Consider the following 15987-nt stretch of genomic DNA (forward strand, 5'->3'; position numbering starts at 1 on the left):
CCAGAGAATTGCCTGTGCCTGCTCCTGAGGCCTCTGCACTGTTCAGGTGGAGACAACCTCTCCAAGGCCGCCATCTTGATTCCAAACATCCCGCCTGGCTGGCTCCTGTCAAGCTCCACCCCACCCCAACTACTGCCCTCATGCTTTCCCTTCAGGGGAGGGATGGCTGTGCCCCCCCTTCCCCAGGAGCTTTGCCAATATCTCCATTGCTATTCCTTACCCTCCTGCCGTCTCCTCCTCTTTCCAGGTCAGACTCACTAGTCAGCATTTTACCACAGAGGAACATCTGTCCATCCCTTCCCAGTAACCTGCCCCCTTTTGTTTTGTCTCGTCAGTGTGGCCAGCCTTGGGCCCTCCATGAAGAGTTTCTCCCCCTCCAGAGGCTGCTGCTGGAGTCCACAATGACAGGGGAGCTAAGCCTTTCCCAGTCCACCGCCAGCCCTCAGCAAGCTTGGCCTGGGGCCCATGCAAGCATCCCAGGAGATGAAAATCAACTTTCCTGGACCCAGCCCCTGGCTTTCCAGCGAGAGCCCACAGCCTCCGCAAGCCGCTGGCACGCACTCTGGAAAGGACATATGGGATGGTAAATAGCACTGTGTATGTCTGCAGCCTGCAGGCTCCACTGGGTGAAAGCCTGGCCCTTTCCATACAAGCAGGCTGACCCACGCACTCTCCTGGTTCCTGAGTGCCCAGCAGCCCCATGTTACCCCCCGCCCCCATACCAGGTCAAGGTCTATCTTTGGGAGCCCTAATGCAGGGCAGCCAAATGATCCCTGAGGGCTCAGGTTGAGATGAGGGTAGGGACCCCCCCATGCACAATGCCAGGTTCGGCTGGCTCTGCCCTCCCCACCATGCAGGGAAGGCTCCTGAATGACCTGCCCTCTAACCATCACGTGGCCCCAGCAAGGACAATAAGAAATTGCATGCAGCCCCTGCCCCCACGTGTACATTCAAAATAAAGAGTTGCCAAGACACCAGCCTGATGCCTGCTCCCAAGTGAATGGACAGCAGGGGCCATCCTCGCCGGAATCTGGATTTTGCTGGAACCTTCCACCTTGACATGGCCCTCCAGGCCCAGTGGACTAGCACCCACTAGGAGACAGAGAGGCTGAGGAGATGAGGGTAGGTCTCCCAGTAACTCACAAAAATGCCCTGCAAGTAAACAAGTTGGGTCAAGATAAAGAAGGAAATCTAAGAGGACGCCTGATACTGGGGTGGAGAATTTGACTCCTGTGGGGAGAAGAACCTAGGAGGATGGCATTTGCCATCACTGAGTTTCTCCTTCTGCAGATGGAAGAGGATTAGACAAAAGACATTGGTAAAATCTGTTGCAAACTAACTCAGAGCTAAAAGCCAGAGGGACGCAGAAACAGAAAAGAGTGGCTTTAAGACACCAGGTGTACTAAGAAAAGTAAGGAAATGTCCAAGCCACCAACCTTGGGGACCCAGCAAAACTCTAATGAGTTGAACTGTCAGTTCCCTCCTCAGCAGAGAAAGTTCTATCAGAGAGAAATGCCAAGAAGGAATGAGGACCAGCTTAGGAAGAGGGAGGCCCCAGCCACCCCCTCTGCTTTGCCATATAGTTCAAGGCTGGAGTCTCAGCTGTCCCAAGTCCCACTTGATAGGCGCCAGTGCTACCTCCCAGGATAGTCACCACAGCACAGAGAGCGCAGGTGAGTGGACCTGAAGCCACAGCACCAATGGCCCCCCTTGTCACTAACAGGAAGGCCTGGGGCAAGTTCAGCATTCTCCAGCCCCTGCACACACCAGAAGTCTTGGCTTCCCCCTTTTTTTTTAAATCTGGTGAGTTTCCATTCTAGCTTTCATTTAAAGAAGAAACTCTATGGCTAATGGCAATCTCTGGATCCCAGGAAGCCACTTTACCTCTGGGGTGTGCTGTCTCCCTTCTGCTATACCCCCTTTTCCATCCCCCAGTTCCTGTGGGTAAGAACTGAGCAGCTAAGCCCCGCCAGGACAGGAGCCAGTGAGGCCTCCCTCGCATCCACCTTCCAGGCCAGCATATTCCTCCATCTCTGGGTGTTATGACAGGACCCCAAGGGGAGCATCCAGGGATGCCTCACAGGCCTTTCAAGATACCCCGAGAGGTGCTGGTTGCTAAGGCTTCTGGGAGAATGACAGGATGCCCCAGGGACAATCCTGGGGCCAAGTTTCACCTTCTCCACCCCCTCCAGTGACACCCCTGATCATGAGTCCCTGTCGGTCCCCAGGGGAAAGGAGCCTCCCCTTCTCTTGAGACTATAAAAATAAGGGGTCTAGATTAGCAATGCTCCCCCAGAACACGACCTGAGAAGCCCTAACCCCACCAGCTGCTCTAGGGAAAGAGCTTCTCTGGACAAATAATCCTGAGAAATGCTGCCCTACATCAACCCTGCAGCTTCCCTGCCCCTCTGCTTGGAAAAGGCTCAAAGACCCTGCAGTGAAAAAGTAGTTTCACTTTGGGGGACACTTCTATAGGCTTCCAGGCCTGGGTTCTGTGCTAAATGTTCTGCTCTGACACTCTGGGAAGGTGCTTCATTCACCCCACTTTGTGCGGAGGAAGCTGAGGCAGTGGGTTTTTCAGATCTTCAGTGGCAGGGCCAGCATTTCCATGCAGGGGGTAGGGACCCCCCACAGCACTGGGGCCTGCTAGAGGCAGATTGTGTATGCCAGCCCCGGTCAGCCCTCACCCTCCCCGCCTGGGTGCCTGAAGCTCCCTGTCTCTTCACAATAACACTCTCCGATCCTACCTGTGACCAGGCGCTATTATGGGGCACAGAGAGGAGGTGTGGGGAGGGCCCATTTCAGCACCTCTCAAGTCAGGTCCCAGCTGGGCACTGGGCTTCCTCTCATTCACTCACATGTGGCGCTCACCAAGTCCACAGAGAAATGGGGAGAAGACAGAAAAGCCCACGGAGGACAATGTGGGATGCAGTGGGGACGCCAATCCACAGGCAGAGAGAAAAGTCCCACCCACCTCTAGTACCTGCTCCTGAACCGGACCTTAGGGCTCTGGGCAGAGGTCTGTTCTGGGCCAGGGTCAGGGGTCAGGGGTCAGAGGCCCTCAGGGCACACTGGCTGTGAGGCCAACAACACCCACATCCTTCAGTTCTGGTGCTGCTTCTACCTCCCCTGAGCCTCACAGTCCCGGAGCCAGACCCCAGGCGGGGGCAGAGATTTCCCAGGCTCCCCTTCGGGGCCCCACCCAGGCCAGGCTGCTCACCACAATCAGGAGGGAGAGGGAGATTTACCCTGGCCCTGGAGAATTCCTCCACCTGGGCCGGGGCCCCCATCCTCAGCTTGTGGGTCTAAATGCCCGCCAGGGGCATCTGACCCACTCTTGCCAGGGTCAGAACTGAGGTGCTCTCCCTCCCGCTCTTTCCCTGTCTGTCACCCCCTCCTCCTCTCTCCCACCCCCTCATGGAGTCTCTTTCATGCTGTCTCATACAGGGGCAAGCATCTGCACACCTCAGAGTTCCTCTTGTCCACGGTTTCTAAAGCCATGTTCCAGGACATTAGTAAGAATTTTGCGACCAGGGTCACAAGTTCAAAGCCAATGCTGAGGAGGCCCCTGAGCCTTGGGGCTCCAGGTGGCTCTCTCCCACACGCGGGCTCTGCACAGAGGTACTGTGTGTGCAGCACTGGGCTCCCCCATCGCCGCTCTGTGCCTCTTGCTCTTGCGCTCATAAAATGGAAGTGATCTGCGCTGTACTTGCTCCTAAGTTTGCTGCATTGAATAAGAAACAGGGGAAGTCCTTTAGCCCATAACCCAAGGCCAGCTCTTACCATCCTTCTGAATCCAGGTAAGGGGAGGCCTTGAGGGCCCCCTGATTAAAGGCAGCACCGTTGGCAGAACACCAGCCCCTGTGGTCTGGCTCAAAGACAGTGCGGAATGGGGAGCCCTCCAGGCAGGCCAGAGAGAAGTATGGCCCCGTCACCAGGCTGAGGAGACTCTCGGGGGCAGCCTCCTCACCATCCCACTCGGCAGACGAGGAAACTGAGGGGAAGTCACCCATGTGAACACCCCAGGCTCCTCACTCCAAGTCCAGCCTCCTTGCCACTTCAGCAAATCCACTTGAGTTTACCAGAAATCACAGGCAGGGTGGTGAGTGACAGGAGGAGAGAATCAGAAACAGCCCCCCTCCACTGACCCTGGGGGGCCTCTGCCTGGGTGCCAGGCCTCCACGCTGACCGGTCCTGCAATTGCCCGAGCTTGGGGTTTCTCCAAATTCTGCCTCTCCTCTTCTGGCTGGCCTGGAAATCCATCGCAAGCAGCCCTCTCCCAAGCCTCTGTTTACAAAATTACAAGCTTCTTTGTCCCCAGCCTCCTTCGGTTACAATGATACTCATCCGCTCGCCCCAGCTTTAGGGAGTATGGAAAATGTGACTTCACCCCTCAAGGATTTTCTGCTTTAACAAAATGGCATTAGGGAAAGAAAGGGGAAAAGAACGTCTCTGTCCATCTGTGGTAGAAAAAGCAATAGGGCTCCTGCCTCCCAGCCCAGACTCAGCATCGGGAGCCGCCAGAGGGTCCAGCAGAGATGAACAAGGGACCTTCGCTTTTCCCACAGGCCAGTGGGCCCCTAGGGGAGCAGGGAGAGAGGGCCCTGATTTGACTGGTTGACTGGGCCCAGGGTCTCCCCCGGGCTGGAATCCCGCTCTGCCTGTCCCGGCTGCTTCTCTTCCTTGGGTGATAGGCTTGACCTCTCCAAGCCTCACTTTTCTCATGTGCAAGATGGACACAATGCAGTACTGACTTCAGAGGGCCGCTGTGAGGACAAGTGAGTAAACGTGCTCTTTTTCGTAGCATGCCCAGCAAGTGAGCGTGAGCGAGCGGGGGCAGGTGTGCCATGCACTCCAGCAAACCTCTCCCTAGACCAGCGCGTGTGATGCTGGACTGTGGCACCATCGTGAGGTGCCCTCTGTCCAGGGACTCGGCCCTGGGGTCTCCTAGCAAGCCCACTACTTTCTTAGCTGTAAACAGGGGAGACCTTGACAGGTAGATGGGCAGGTCAGGGAAGGGGCTTTGTGAGCATCCACTGAGGAGAAGGCTGTGTGTGGGAGTTAAGGGAATTCAGAAATAGCGACTAGAAAATGTCTCCACGATCTCAGGTGTGTGGGAAATGTCATTTTTTACATTTTCTTTGAATCACGTTCAATCTGTCTCTGAGCTTTCATCCCACCTGTCATTAATGAATGCCTGCCCGACCCCTCTCCACCAGTGTGGTGGGAGGGGAAGCATGTGTAGTCACTGGTAGCTGGTCCCCATTGTTAGTGCCAAGACCCCAATCCTAGGCCACCAGATACCCAAGGGCCCAGGGGCTCTGCTGCTCGCTAGCTGGCTGGTGCCAGAGAGACCCAGCCCCAGACATGTCACACAGCCCAGTCAGGCTCCTGCCCACCTAGGCACGGCCGGGGTGGGGGGGTTCCTGGGGGAGGACTGGATCTTGGGGACTCACCTCAAAGAATTTGCACTTCCAGGGGGCAGAAAAGCCAGAAAAAAACTGGCATCTGTAAGCAATTTCTAGCCTCCACTCTGATGAGCCAGCCTCCCAAGCCAGGGGCTCCCTGAGGGGGCAGAGCAGGGAAAAATACAGGGAGAACAGAAAAACACAAAAGTGGGTGATATGGCCTCCAAAGATGTCATAGGGAGGTCTCTGCCATGTGGGGTCAGCTGACTTCTCCCTGCAAGGTACAGAGGTCAGAGTGACAGGGCAGAGTAAGTTTTGATCAGGAAGTAACACCAGTGGGGAAAGGAGCCTGGAATTGATTTAGCTGAGCAAGCACTGAGTCATTTCACAAACAAAATGAGCACTTTTACTCCCTGTTGCTAATGAAGAAACAAACCTCCCCCTGAAGAGAAGGGTCAAGGTCAAGGTCATGGAAAGATTTGGCCCATCCAATATGTAATGGCAATAATACCAACACCTAGCCTTGCATTCCTATCACTACCCCCACCTTACAGATGAGAATCTGAGAAGCAGCACCAACATGACCAGCGAGGACTGGGAAGGCTGACCCCACAGCTTCATCTCTCCTCCGGGTGAGGGGTGCGTGGTTGGGAAGCCCCAGGAGTGGGCTACCCAGATTCCTGCTGATGAGTAGAGGACCGTCTAAGGACAGGGTGCTTTTGCACAGGGATTAAAAGCTCAGATTGTTTTGAAATAAGACTTTTATTAAAATGAAAGGACTTTTTTTTTTTTTTAAATCAACTAAAGCATTGGTTTGGCAAGGAGAAGACAAAATCGCTCTGTTCCTCTGTCTCTCCTCCCACCCTGGCCCCCACTGCAAATCAATGACCTGGAACCCTTAACTCCTATAAATGAGATAGCAATGAGATGACCCAAAGGTGCTGCAAGACAAAGGAATACAGACTATCCACAGAAAGACCCCAGAGGGGTCCAGATGATAGGAGCAATTTGCCCACGGTCGGGCACCTGAGAACACACCTGGGCACAGGTGTCTGTGCACGCACACAGGCTCTGGCCTGCACAACCTGCACGTGCCCTCCTGCACGTACACACCTCCACCACCCTCTCCTGAGCCCACCCCTCACCCTCCCTGGGCAGCGGTTCTGCTCACACGTGGGAAAACACTGCCCCCTGGTGGTCATGGGAGCCATTCCAGGCCTGCATCCCGAACTATTGTTTGACACCCCCCAAAGTAAAGGGGAAAGTCTGCAAACAGATCTCAAACTTAGAAAGATGAATAATTTTTGAAAAATTGGTAATTTATCATAACTTAGGGAAGAAGTGATAGAAAGTCAAAATAAACCAATGTCCAAAGAAGAAATAACATAGTAAAATAATTGCCCTCCCCTCCAAAGAGTCACAACCTAGAGTGTTACAGAGACATTGCATCCAAGTTTTAAGCAGCAAATGACCACCATGTTGCTTAATCTGTTTCAGGACATTAAGAAAAGAAGGAAATTTTCAAAATACTTTTTATGAAATATGTATAAAACAAGAAGAACTGAATATCCAAAAAAAAAAGTTCCCAATCAATCTCACTTATGGAGCTATAGGTCAAAATCTAAAATGAAAAACTAGCAAATATCATGAACACATTAAAAATGAAATACCAAATGCAAATCAAAACCATAGTGAGATTTCACCTCATACTGGTTAGAAATGTCACTTGTCCAAAAGCCAAGAAATAATAAGTGCTGATGCATATGTAAAGAAAGGAAACTCTTGTGCACTATTGGTAGGAATGTAAATTGGAGCAGACACTATAGGAAACAGTATGGGAGTTACTAAAAAAATTTTTAAATAGAAGTACCATGGGATCCAGCAATTCTCCCTCTGGGTGTTTATCCAAAGAATATGAAAACACTGATTCAAAAAGATATATGCCCTCTCTGTTGTTTGCAGCACTATTCACAACAGCCAACTTGTGGAAACAAGCCAAGTGTCTGTCGATGTATGAATGGCTCTAGAAGATGTGGTATACAGACACAATGGAAATTGAAAGCAAAATACATTTTCAGATAAAAGCAAAAGATTTTGTTGACAAAAGACCTGCAAGACAAGAAATGCTAACATCAGGTCTTCTGGCTGACAAGGAATCCTACCAGAAAAAAAGCCCCATGTTTAGGAACAAATAAAAAGCATCAGGATTTGAGAATGTCTTCATGAAGAGAACAGTCTTTTTTTTATATTCACTTCTTTCATGTGAATATGAATACAGAAAATTTATGAAATTCTCCTCTGTAGCTTACAATGTATGAAGAGGGAATATATGCAGCAACTATAACATAAAGATGGAGGAGGTTCTCAATCTACACAGTTGCAAGCTTCCTAAATTTTTTTTATTTTTTTATTTTTTTTAAATAAAGGCATGTTTTTATTTATTTGTTTGTTTGTTTGTTTTGTTTATACATGCACTGGGTACAGTCAGAAGCGTGGGAGGGTGAGAGAATTTACCAGAGCCAGAGCGGGGACCAGAGCAGGCAGAAGGACCGAAGTACACTGCTGAGGGGAGCAGCGGGTGGCAGGAGAGGTCTGCGCGCCATGTGGGACCCTCCTCCAGTGGCTGGGGAGCAGCCGGGGATCGAACCAGTGCTGCAGAGGCCATGGGCAGCTTCGCAACCCAGCGCTCAACCACTGCGCCACCGGGGAGGCCCTAAGCTTCCTAAATTTTATATAAACTAGATAATTATAATCTTAAATCGACTGAGAAAAATTAAAGATCTATTGTAATTCTTAGAGAAATGACTAAGAACAAAAACAAGGAGGTGTAAGTAAAATATCAATACATAAAATGAATTCAAAAAATATTCAAGTGATCTGGAAGAAAACAGAAAAGGAGAGCAGAGAAACAAAAATAAGGTAAGACAAATAGAAAATATATTAAGGCGATAGCCCTAAGTTCAAATATATTAATAGTTATATTAAAATGCAAATGTCTGCTCCCTCTCCCCCCACAAAATTCAAATGGTGAAATCCTAATGTCCAATGGAATGGTATTAGAAAGCAGTATTTGAAAGGCAATTGTAGGATTAATGCCCTTGTAAAGAAGCCCCACTGAGCCCATTTGCTTCTTCCCCACAAGGAGAAAATGCTGGTCAGGAACCAGGAGCCCTCACTAGAACATGCCTATGCCAACACCTTCATCCCGAACCTCCCAGCTTCCAGAACTGTGAGGGATAAATTTCTGATGTTTATATACTATTCCATCAATGGTATTTTATAATAGCAGCCCAAATACATAAGACATAGGCTGAACATTCCAGTAGAAATGCAGAGGATACAAAAATGGATTTTTTTTTTCTTTTTTATACATACAAGAACTGGGGTATAGGCCAGAGGTGTGGGGGTGAGAGAATTCACCAGGGACAGAGCGGGGAACAGAACAGGCAGATTGACTGAAATACACTGCTGAGGGGAGCAGCGGGCTAGTCAGGAAAGGTCTGCTGTGCCATGTGGGTTGCTCCCTAGCTTGCCAGGAATCGAAATCGCGCTGCAGTGGCTGTGGATTGCTTTATAGGCTGCGTCTTAACCATTGCAACACCAGGGAGGCCCAAGAACAGATTGAAAGAAGGAAAAAAAAAAAAAACATAACTTAGAACACTTCAAATATAAAGCTGCATTAAAATTAAATCAATGGGGGGCCTCCCCAGTGGCACAGTGGTTGAGCACTGGGTTGTAAAGCTGCCCACAGCCTCTGCAGCACCGGTTTGATCCCCAGCCGCCAGCGAGGGTCCTACATGGCGCACAGACCTCTCCTGCCGCGCCCGCTACTCCCCTCGGCAGTGTACTTCGTCAATCTGCCTGCTCTGCTCCCCGCTCTGGCTCTAGTGAATTCTCTCACCCTCCCGCGCTTCTGACTGTACCCAGTGCTTGTATAAATAAATAAATAAATCTTTAAAAAAATAATAAATTAAATTAAATCAATGGGAAAAGTTTCACCATGCATAATCATAAGGGAACTGGAGTCATTTCTCGACTATCTGACAAAATAGATTTCAAAATTGAATATCACTGAAAATAAAGATGGGTATTTTATAATGACAAAGGCTCAACTCACCAAGAAGGCATCGTTATCACAATGAGTAACACCTACTGACAGAGCCTCAAAATACATGAAGCAGAAGTAGAGAGAATTGAAAGGAGACAATTGCACAGTAGTAACAGGAGATTTTAACACTCCACCCAAAACAATCAGTAGGGTAATTAGACAAAAACATGAGTAAAGGTCTGTAAAAGTAAATATATAATTCAAGAGTCTGAATAACAGTATCACCCTTGTTGACCTGAGCACTATCCCCAAAGACCCCAGAGCACATGTGCATTTCAAGTATGCCCTGTGCACTCACCAAGACTGACCATAGATGGTCTGGGCAGGAAAACAAGTGTCACTAAATTTAAATAATTGAAACCATCTGGAACATTTCTCTAACCACAAGTCAGTTAAATAAGAAATTAGTAATAGTAAAAGAGCCAGAGAAACCTAAAAGCACATGACAAGATTTTTAATACACACACACAGGGATGCTCATATTTAAGAAGACTGACAATACCAAATGTTGGTGAGGCTGTGGAGCAACAGGGCTGGTGAGAATGTAAAGTGATACAACCACTCCCAGAAACTCTCTGACAGTTTCTTAACACGCTAAACATACGCCTACCACATGTCTCATCGGCCCCCTCCTAGTGTTACAAATAAGACTTGGACATAAATGCTCACAGCAGCTTCAACTTGAACAGCCCAAAGGCTGGAAACAACCTAAATAGCCATCATTTAAGCGCATCAGTAAACAGAACTGCAGTACAGTCAACCACAGACAGTGCAGTTGGCCACATCAAGAGGTTTCAGTCAACAGTGAATGGATTATATGATGGTGATGCCTGGGGATGGTTGAGGTATGAGTAGGCTGCACATCTAGGTTTGTGTGACACTCAGTGACATTCACACAGCAACACAATCACCTAATGATAAATAATCCAACATTTATAATCTTTAAGCCATGCATGATAGATCCATACAAAGGAATACTATTTAGCAATAAAGAGGAACAAACTATTGATAAACACAAAAGCCTAAATGAAAATTAAAATCATTGTTCACAAACTAAAGACAAAATTTAAAAAAGCACATGTGACGTTATTCTGTTCATATTAAATTCTAGAAAGTTCAAAGTCACATATGGGGATTGAGTGGTTAGTTGCTGGGCCTGGGAGCAGAGGAAGGGACACACTAGAATGGGTAGGAGGACTTCTTGGTGGCTGATGGATAAGTACCCTATCTGGATTATGGTCACGGTTGACTGGCCATAAGCAGAGGACAGAACAGTACGCACTTGAAGTGAATTCTGTTTATAGAGTTACTTATACCTCAAAAATATTTACTTCAGCATCAAAAAATTTAAAACTTGATCAAATTATACTATTTTTGGAATACCAGGTTAACTCATTGCTAGAAAAACCATTAATATGATTCACCATATTAAGAGGTGATTCAAATATGCGATTTTCTCCAGAGGTTCTGGAAAGATGTTTGGCCAAATTCTGGCCCTATTTCCAATTTAAGTGTTTGTAATTCAATAAATGTACGGATATTTCCTTCACACACAAAAAATATCTCTAATAGAGAGCCCCAGAGGACATTGATGATGAAGTACGTCAGTAATAAATAGGGATTACTGTATTCGCTTCCTAACAAATTACTACAAACTTCATGACTTAAAATGAGACAAATTCATCATCTGAAGTCTGAAATGAATCACCCTAGGTAAAAATCAAGGCATGGGCAAGACGGTGTTCCTTCTGCAGGCTCTAGAAGAAAGTAGCCCCCTGCCTTTCTAGCTGCTGGAGACCAGGGTCTTGGATCTTCCATCTGCAGATCATCTCTGACCTCTGCTTCGTCCTCACTCACTTCCCCTCCTCTTATTCCAACCTTCCTGCTTCCTTCTTTAAGGACCCATCTGGATAATCCTTCCTCCTATTACTGGAGTAATAGAACAGGAACTAATGTGTCAAAGGTTTAATTACAGCTTCAACTTGGTATCGACAACTTATAACAGTGGGTATATTTTGCAGAATGCAGTATGTGCTCAGAACTATGGACAACGATCTTGTGCTGTTGCTCTTACAGCTAGAAAGTATATTCCTGTGTCTGCAGGAACTAAAGGATAGAAACAGGAGAGGTGCCCTTCACTATTAATCATAATGATCGCTTACAGGTATTTCTTCCATCATCTGAACTCAGCTGGCATAAAGATCTAAGTGGCCAAGGGAGGGATGCTTCCCCTAGAAGCCTCAAAACGAATCCACTAAACAGAGGAATAGGAGCTGGTGTCCTAGATCTTTGTATGCCATTAAATCAACAGGCCAAGACACAAGGAATAAGGTTGTTGTACATGATAGCAGGGGAAAGTATGTCAATAACTTATGGATTCCTCTGGAGTCTTCAGAGAGGGTCATGTTCAGTGGCAGAATGAATGGAACAGTATAGCAACCCAGCAGAGGCAAGGCCATCAAAAACTGAGAACTCTCAAGAACAAAGTTTTGTGCCACTTCACCAGGGGAACACCCAGATGACAATGACAAGCCCATGGCCAGCCACAGAAACAAGGACAATAACAGCCATCCAGGTTGCTTACTTTCTTCATTATTAAAAAACAAAGAGAACTAAATTTACTGTTTTTACCATTTCCTTACCATTCCTATACATCTATACCCTGTACAGAATGTGTGTTGGTGGTCGCATTTATAATTTAGTCCATGAGCTACAGAAGACCAAGGAGTGTTGTCACTGAACAAGACTGGGAACACAGCACCCACTGATGGCTGAAATAGCAAACAGGACTTTGGGTCTTTCATCGGCCTTGGGGAGATATGAATGGGGTTATTTTGGTTTTTATATGAGGTGAATGCATTATATTTAAAAGGGAAATGCTGTTACTATCAAGGGCTGTGAATTCAAGTATGGGTAGAGATTACAATTAATCAAGGGATAGCTTGATAGACGTGGTACATTGTTGCTCAATCACCATTCCAACCTCTGCCTAGAGTGCTTTTCTGTAGAGAAAAGGCTAAAAAGAACTACATTTCCCAGATGCCCTTGCAGCTAGACTTTTAGGTGTGATGTACATTCTATCAGATACCCTCAGGGTGTTTGAAAGTAGGTAGGGATGGGGGGATTACAGCTATTTCTGGCTTTATATGCAGGTTTTTCTGTGGCAGCATCAACAGAAGTCCTAGGTCAGCCACACGCTACAAGAGTCCAGGCTGGGCTCAGGGCAGCTGTTCTGCGTGCTGTCAGATGGTTCTAGAGCCAGTGGCTCCAGTGGCTTCCTCCAGGCCCTTCATAAGAAGGGGGAGTGGCCAGAGTGGGTCTGGAGAGGGCAGCCCCCACTGTGAAGTGTCACAGTTCTCTTGGGGACTATTTTCTGAAGTGGCTCCTGAATCCTAACCTGCAGTCTGTTTTTCCAGCTCTGCTGAAATCTATTTAATGCAGTCCATCTCAAACCAGCCAGAGTGGATTTTGCTCTGCACCAAAATCCTAAGACCACATCTGTGTTCAGACACCCTGGATTTGAATCATCAGTATTTAGAATCAACTTATTTTAAAAATCACTAAGAGAATACAGGTTTCCCTTGCTACCCAAAAGTAGAGGTTCCCGTGAAAATGTTCTTAAACTGAAACAGCAAAAGATAAAGGCGCAATCACCATCAATTTATATAGAAAAATTTCTGAGCATTCCCAGACCCAAAAATAACCTACTCAAGTATACCAAATAACACATACGGCCTAAAATAACACTCCCACATAGTGGGAATGATGTGATCCACACACAGTCTGTGAAAGCAGAAATAACACACGTGCCTTGGAGTTTCACTTACCAGCTTCGGGAAAAGGAGCATGCTGGAGGTGCACAGGGTGTCAGACTGAGCCGTGGGAGACTGGGGTGCTGGGAGGCTCAGGAGCCCGGGGTGCAGGAGAAAGAGGAAGCCAATCATCTGCCAACATCCCATCACCGCCTGCATCCACAAGCGGGCATGTGGCTAACAGAGAAGATGTCTTGGTGCGCGCCCACCTCCAGCCCAAGGCCGGGCTCATGTCCCCTGTGCACTGTGGCTGATGCAAGCCTTGAAATACAGCAAGACACTCGCCTGCTTGGTTGCCTGCATTTCCCACCCCACGGTCTCTGGAGGCACTGGAAACCTGCATGCCCTTTCAAAGTTAAGGTCGTGATTTCCACATGCACAGCTGCTAGTCACGGGGAAATCTCGCACAGGTGCTTCGCTTCGGTTCCCGGACGACTTCACCCCAGGCCTTTGCTGCTGCGTTCTCATTGCACTGCCATCCCTTCCTCCTGCAATTGCACCAGCTCCACAGGGGCCAGGGCGGGCCCCGGACCGCTCTCCAGCCTCACCTTGGGCCTGGCCAGAGCTGCTGTGGCCGCCTCCAGAACACCCCGGCCACAAAGCAAATGCTGAGCGTCTTTTCGCTTGTCAGTGTTTGTCGTAAAGTGAAATTCCACGTCTGCCTTTACAGTAACAGGTCCTCAGGGTCATACTTTGTAAACAATGAGGTGGCTTAAGTGCAGGTTTTGGAAAGGCAGGGGATAGCGGTATGAAGACTACACCTTGACAAAGACCGCCAGTTATTAACCCAAAGTAGGGTTGTTCCCAAATGCCCCAAAATAGATGACTGGATCAAGAAGATGTGGTACATATACACCATGGAATATTACTCAGCATTCAAAAAAGATAAACACATGCAATTTGCAGCAACATGGATGGCGCTGGAAGGGATCATGCTCAGCGAAATAAGCCAGAAAGAAAAAGAAAAATGTCAACAACAGAAGCAAAACTTAACTTTGGCAATACCGCCTTGGCAATGCTGCTTTCTGGCTGACAGAGGGACCTGAGGTAGTGTTCGCTTCCGCCAACCGAAAAAACTACAAATCTAATGCAATCTTAACAGAAAGGTGCAAGGTCCATGGAAAGCGCATGCGCAGAAAGTAAAAACGGGGGGAGCGTCAATAACCAAAGCACATGCGCAGACCGAAGCACATGCGCAAGCCACGTAAAGCGCATGCGCAGACCAAAGCGCATGCGCAGACTTTCATCTATAGATATATATATTTATAGAGATATATATATATATATATATCCCTGCCCCCTCAGTAATAAAGTGTGAGTTCCTGCAGCCATCCATGTGAGTAGACGCGTTTTTCATCCCCAGCCCCTCCGCCGTGTTCCTGAACCCCGTCGGCCTGCTGGACAGACCGACAGAAAAATACCGGATGGTCTCACTCATAGCAGGAATTTAGAAAACCTAAATAAGGGGCCAGGAAAATGAGTAACTATAAGAAAGTGAAAATCAAAATCAACAAAAAACTATGAACCAGAGACACTCTATGGGGGGTAGGGGGTGGGGAGGGGAGGGATTGGGGTCAAAATAAGGGGGTTGCAATTGTATGGGGAATATAAAAATAAAATTTATTATAAAAAAAGAGTTCACTGAAATATGTGTTTTTGCCTTCAGATATACTTTATACTGATGTTTAAATGGTTGATACTAATTCTGCCATCATACAGAAACCTAGAAAATAAAATTATTTTATACTATTAAAAAAAAAAAAAAGTAGGGTTGTTCCCTCCTCCTCCTGGGGCCTGGGTAGAATACATTTCCCAAACTACTTCACGGCCAAGTGACGCCAAGCAGCTCCTGTAGGGGGATGTGCCTCTGCCCGCAGAGCCGTCTGCACCTGCGAGCACCCGTGTCCTCGCTGCATCTTCCCAGCTGCTGAGAAGCCGGTTTTTACCATGGATGCCACATTAATTTGTCCTTCAATACATTAAGCTTCCATCAGGCTTCATGGATGAACATGCTGCCCTATCTAGTTCCCATCTTATTCACCGTGGACTGCAAACTCGTATTGTGTTTGAGGCATAATTGTTTCAACATCTAGTCCAGTCATGCACTCAGGACTTTGGTCAACAGGGGACTGTGGCGTGTAGGATGCTGGCCCAACGGGCAGTACCCTGCAGCCTGGGTAAGACACCATCTAGGTGATAGCCTCCTCTGTGACGTTCACACAGTGACCAAATCACCCATGGTCAAGGACATGTGATTGCATTGCCCTAACAAATACAGGATGGAACAGCACACGTGAAAAATGTCGAATGTGAAAGGGGAGAAAATAGGTGAGAGAGACGGGCCCTGATCCTCAACTTTCAAAATGAGGAAATCAAGATACATTTTTATTTTTTAAGACTTATGTTTAGGGTCTCCCTGGTGGCACAAGGGGTTCAGCACCGCACTATGAAGCAATTCGCAGCCTCCGCGGCCTCTGCAGCACGAGTTCAATCCCCGGCTGGCCAGGGAGCAACCCACATGGTGCGGCAGACCTCTCCTGTCTCGCCCTCTGCTCCCCTCAGCAGTGTATTTCACTCGGTCTGCCTGTTCTGTTCCCCACTCTGTCTCTGGTGAATTCTCTCACCCTCCCACATCTCTGGCCTGTACCCCAGCTCTTGT

Source organism: Talpa europaea, assembly GCF_964194135.1.
Source record: "Talpa europaea genome assembly, chromosome: 1".
Lineage (NCBI taxonomy): Eukaryota > Metazoa > Chordata > Mammalia > Eulipotyphla > Talpidae > Talpa > Talpa europaea.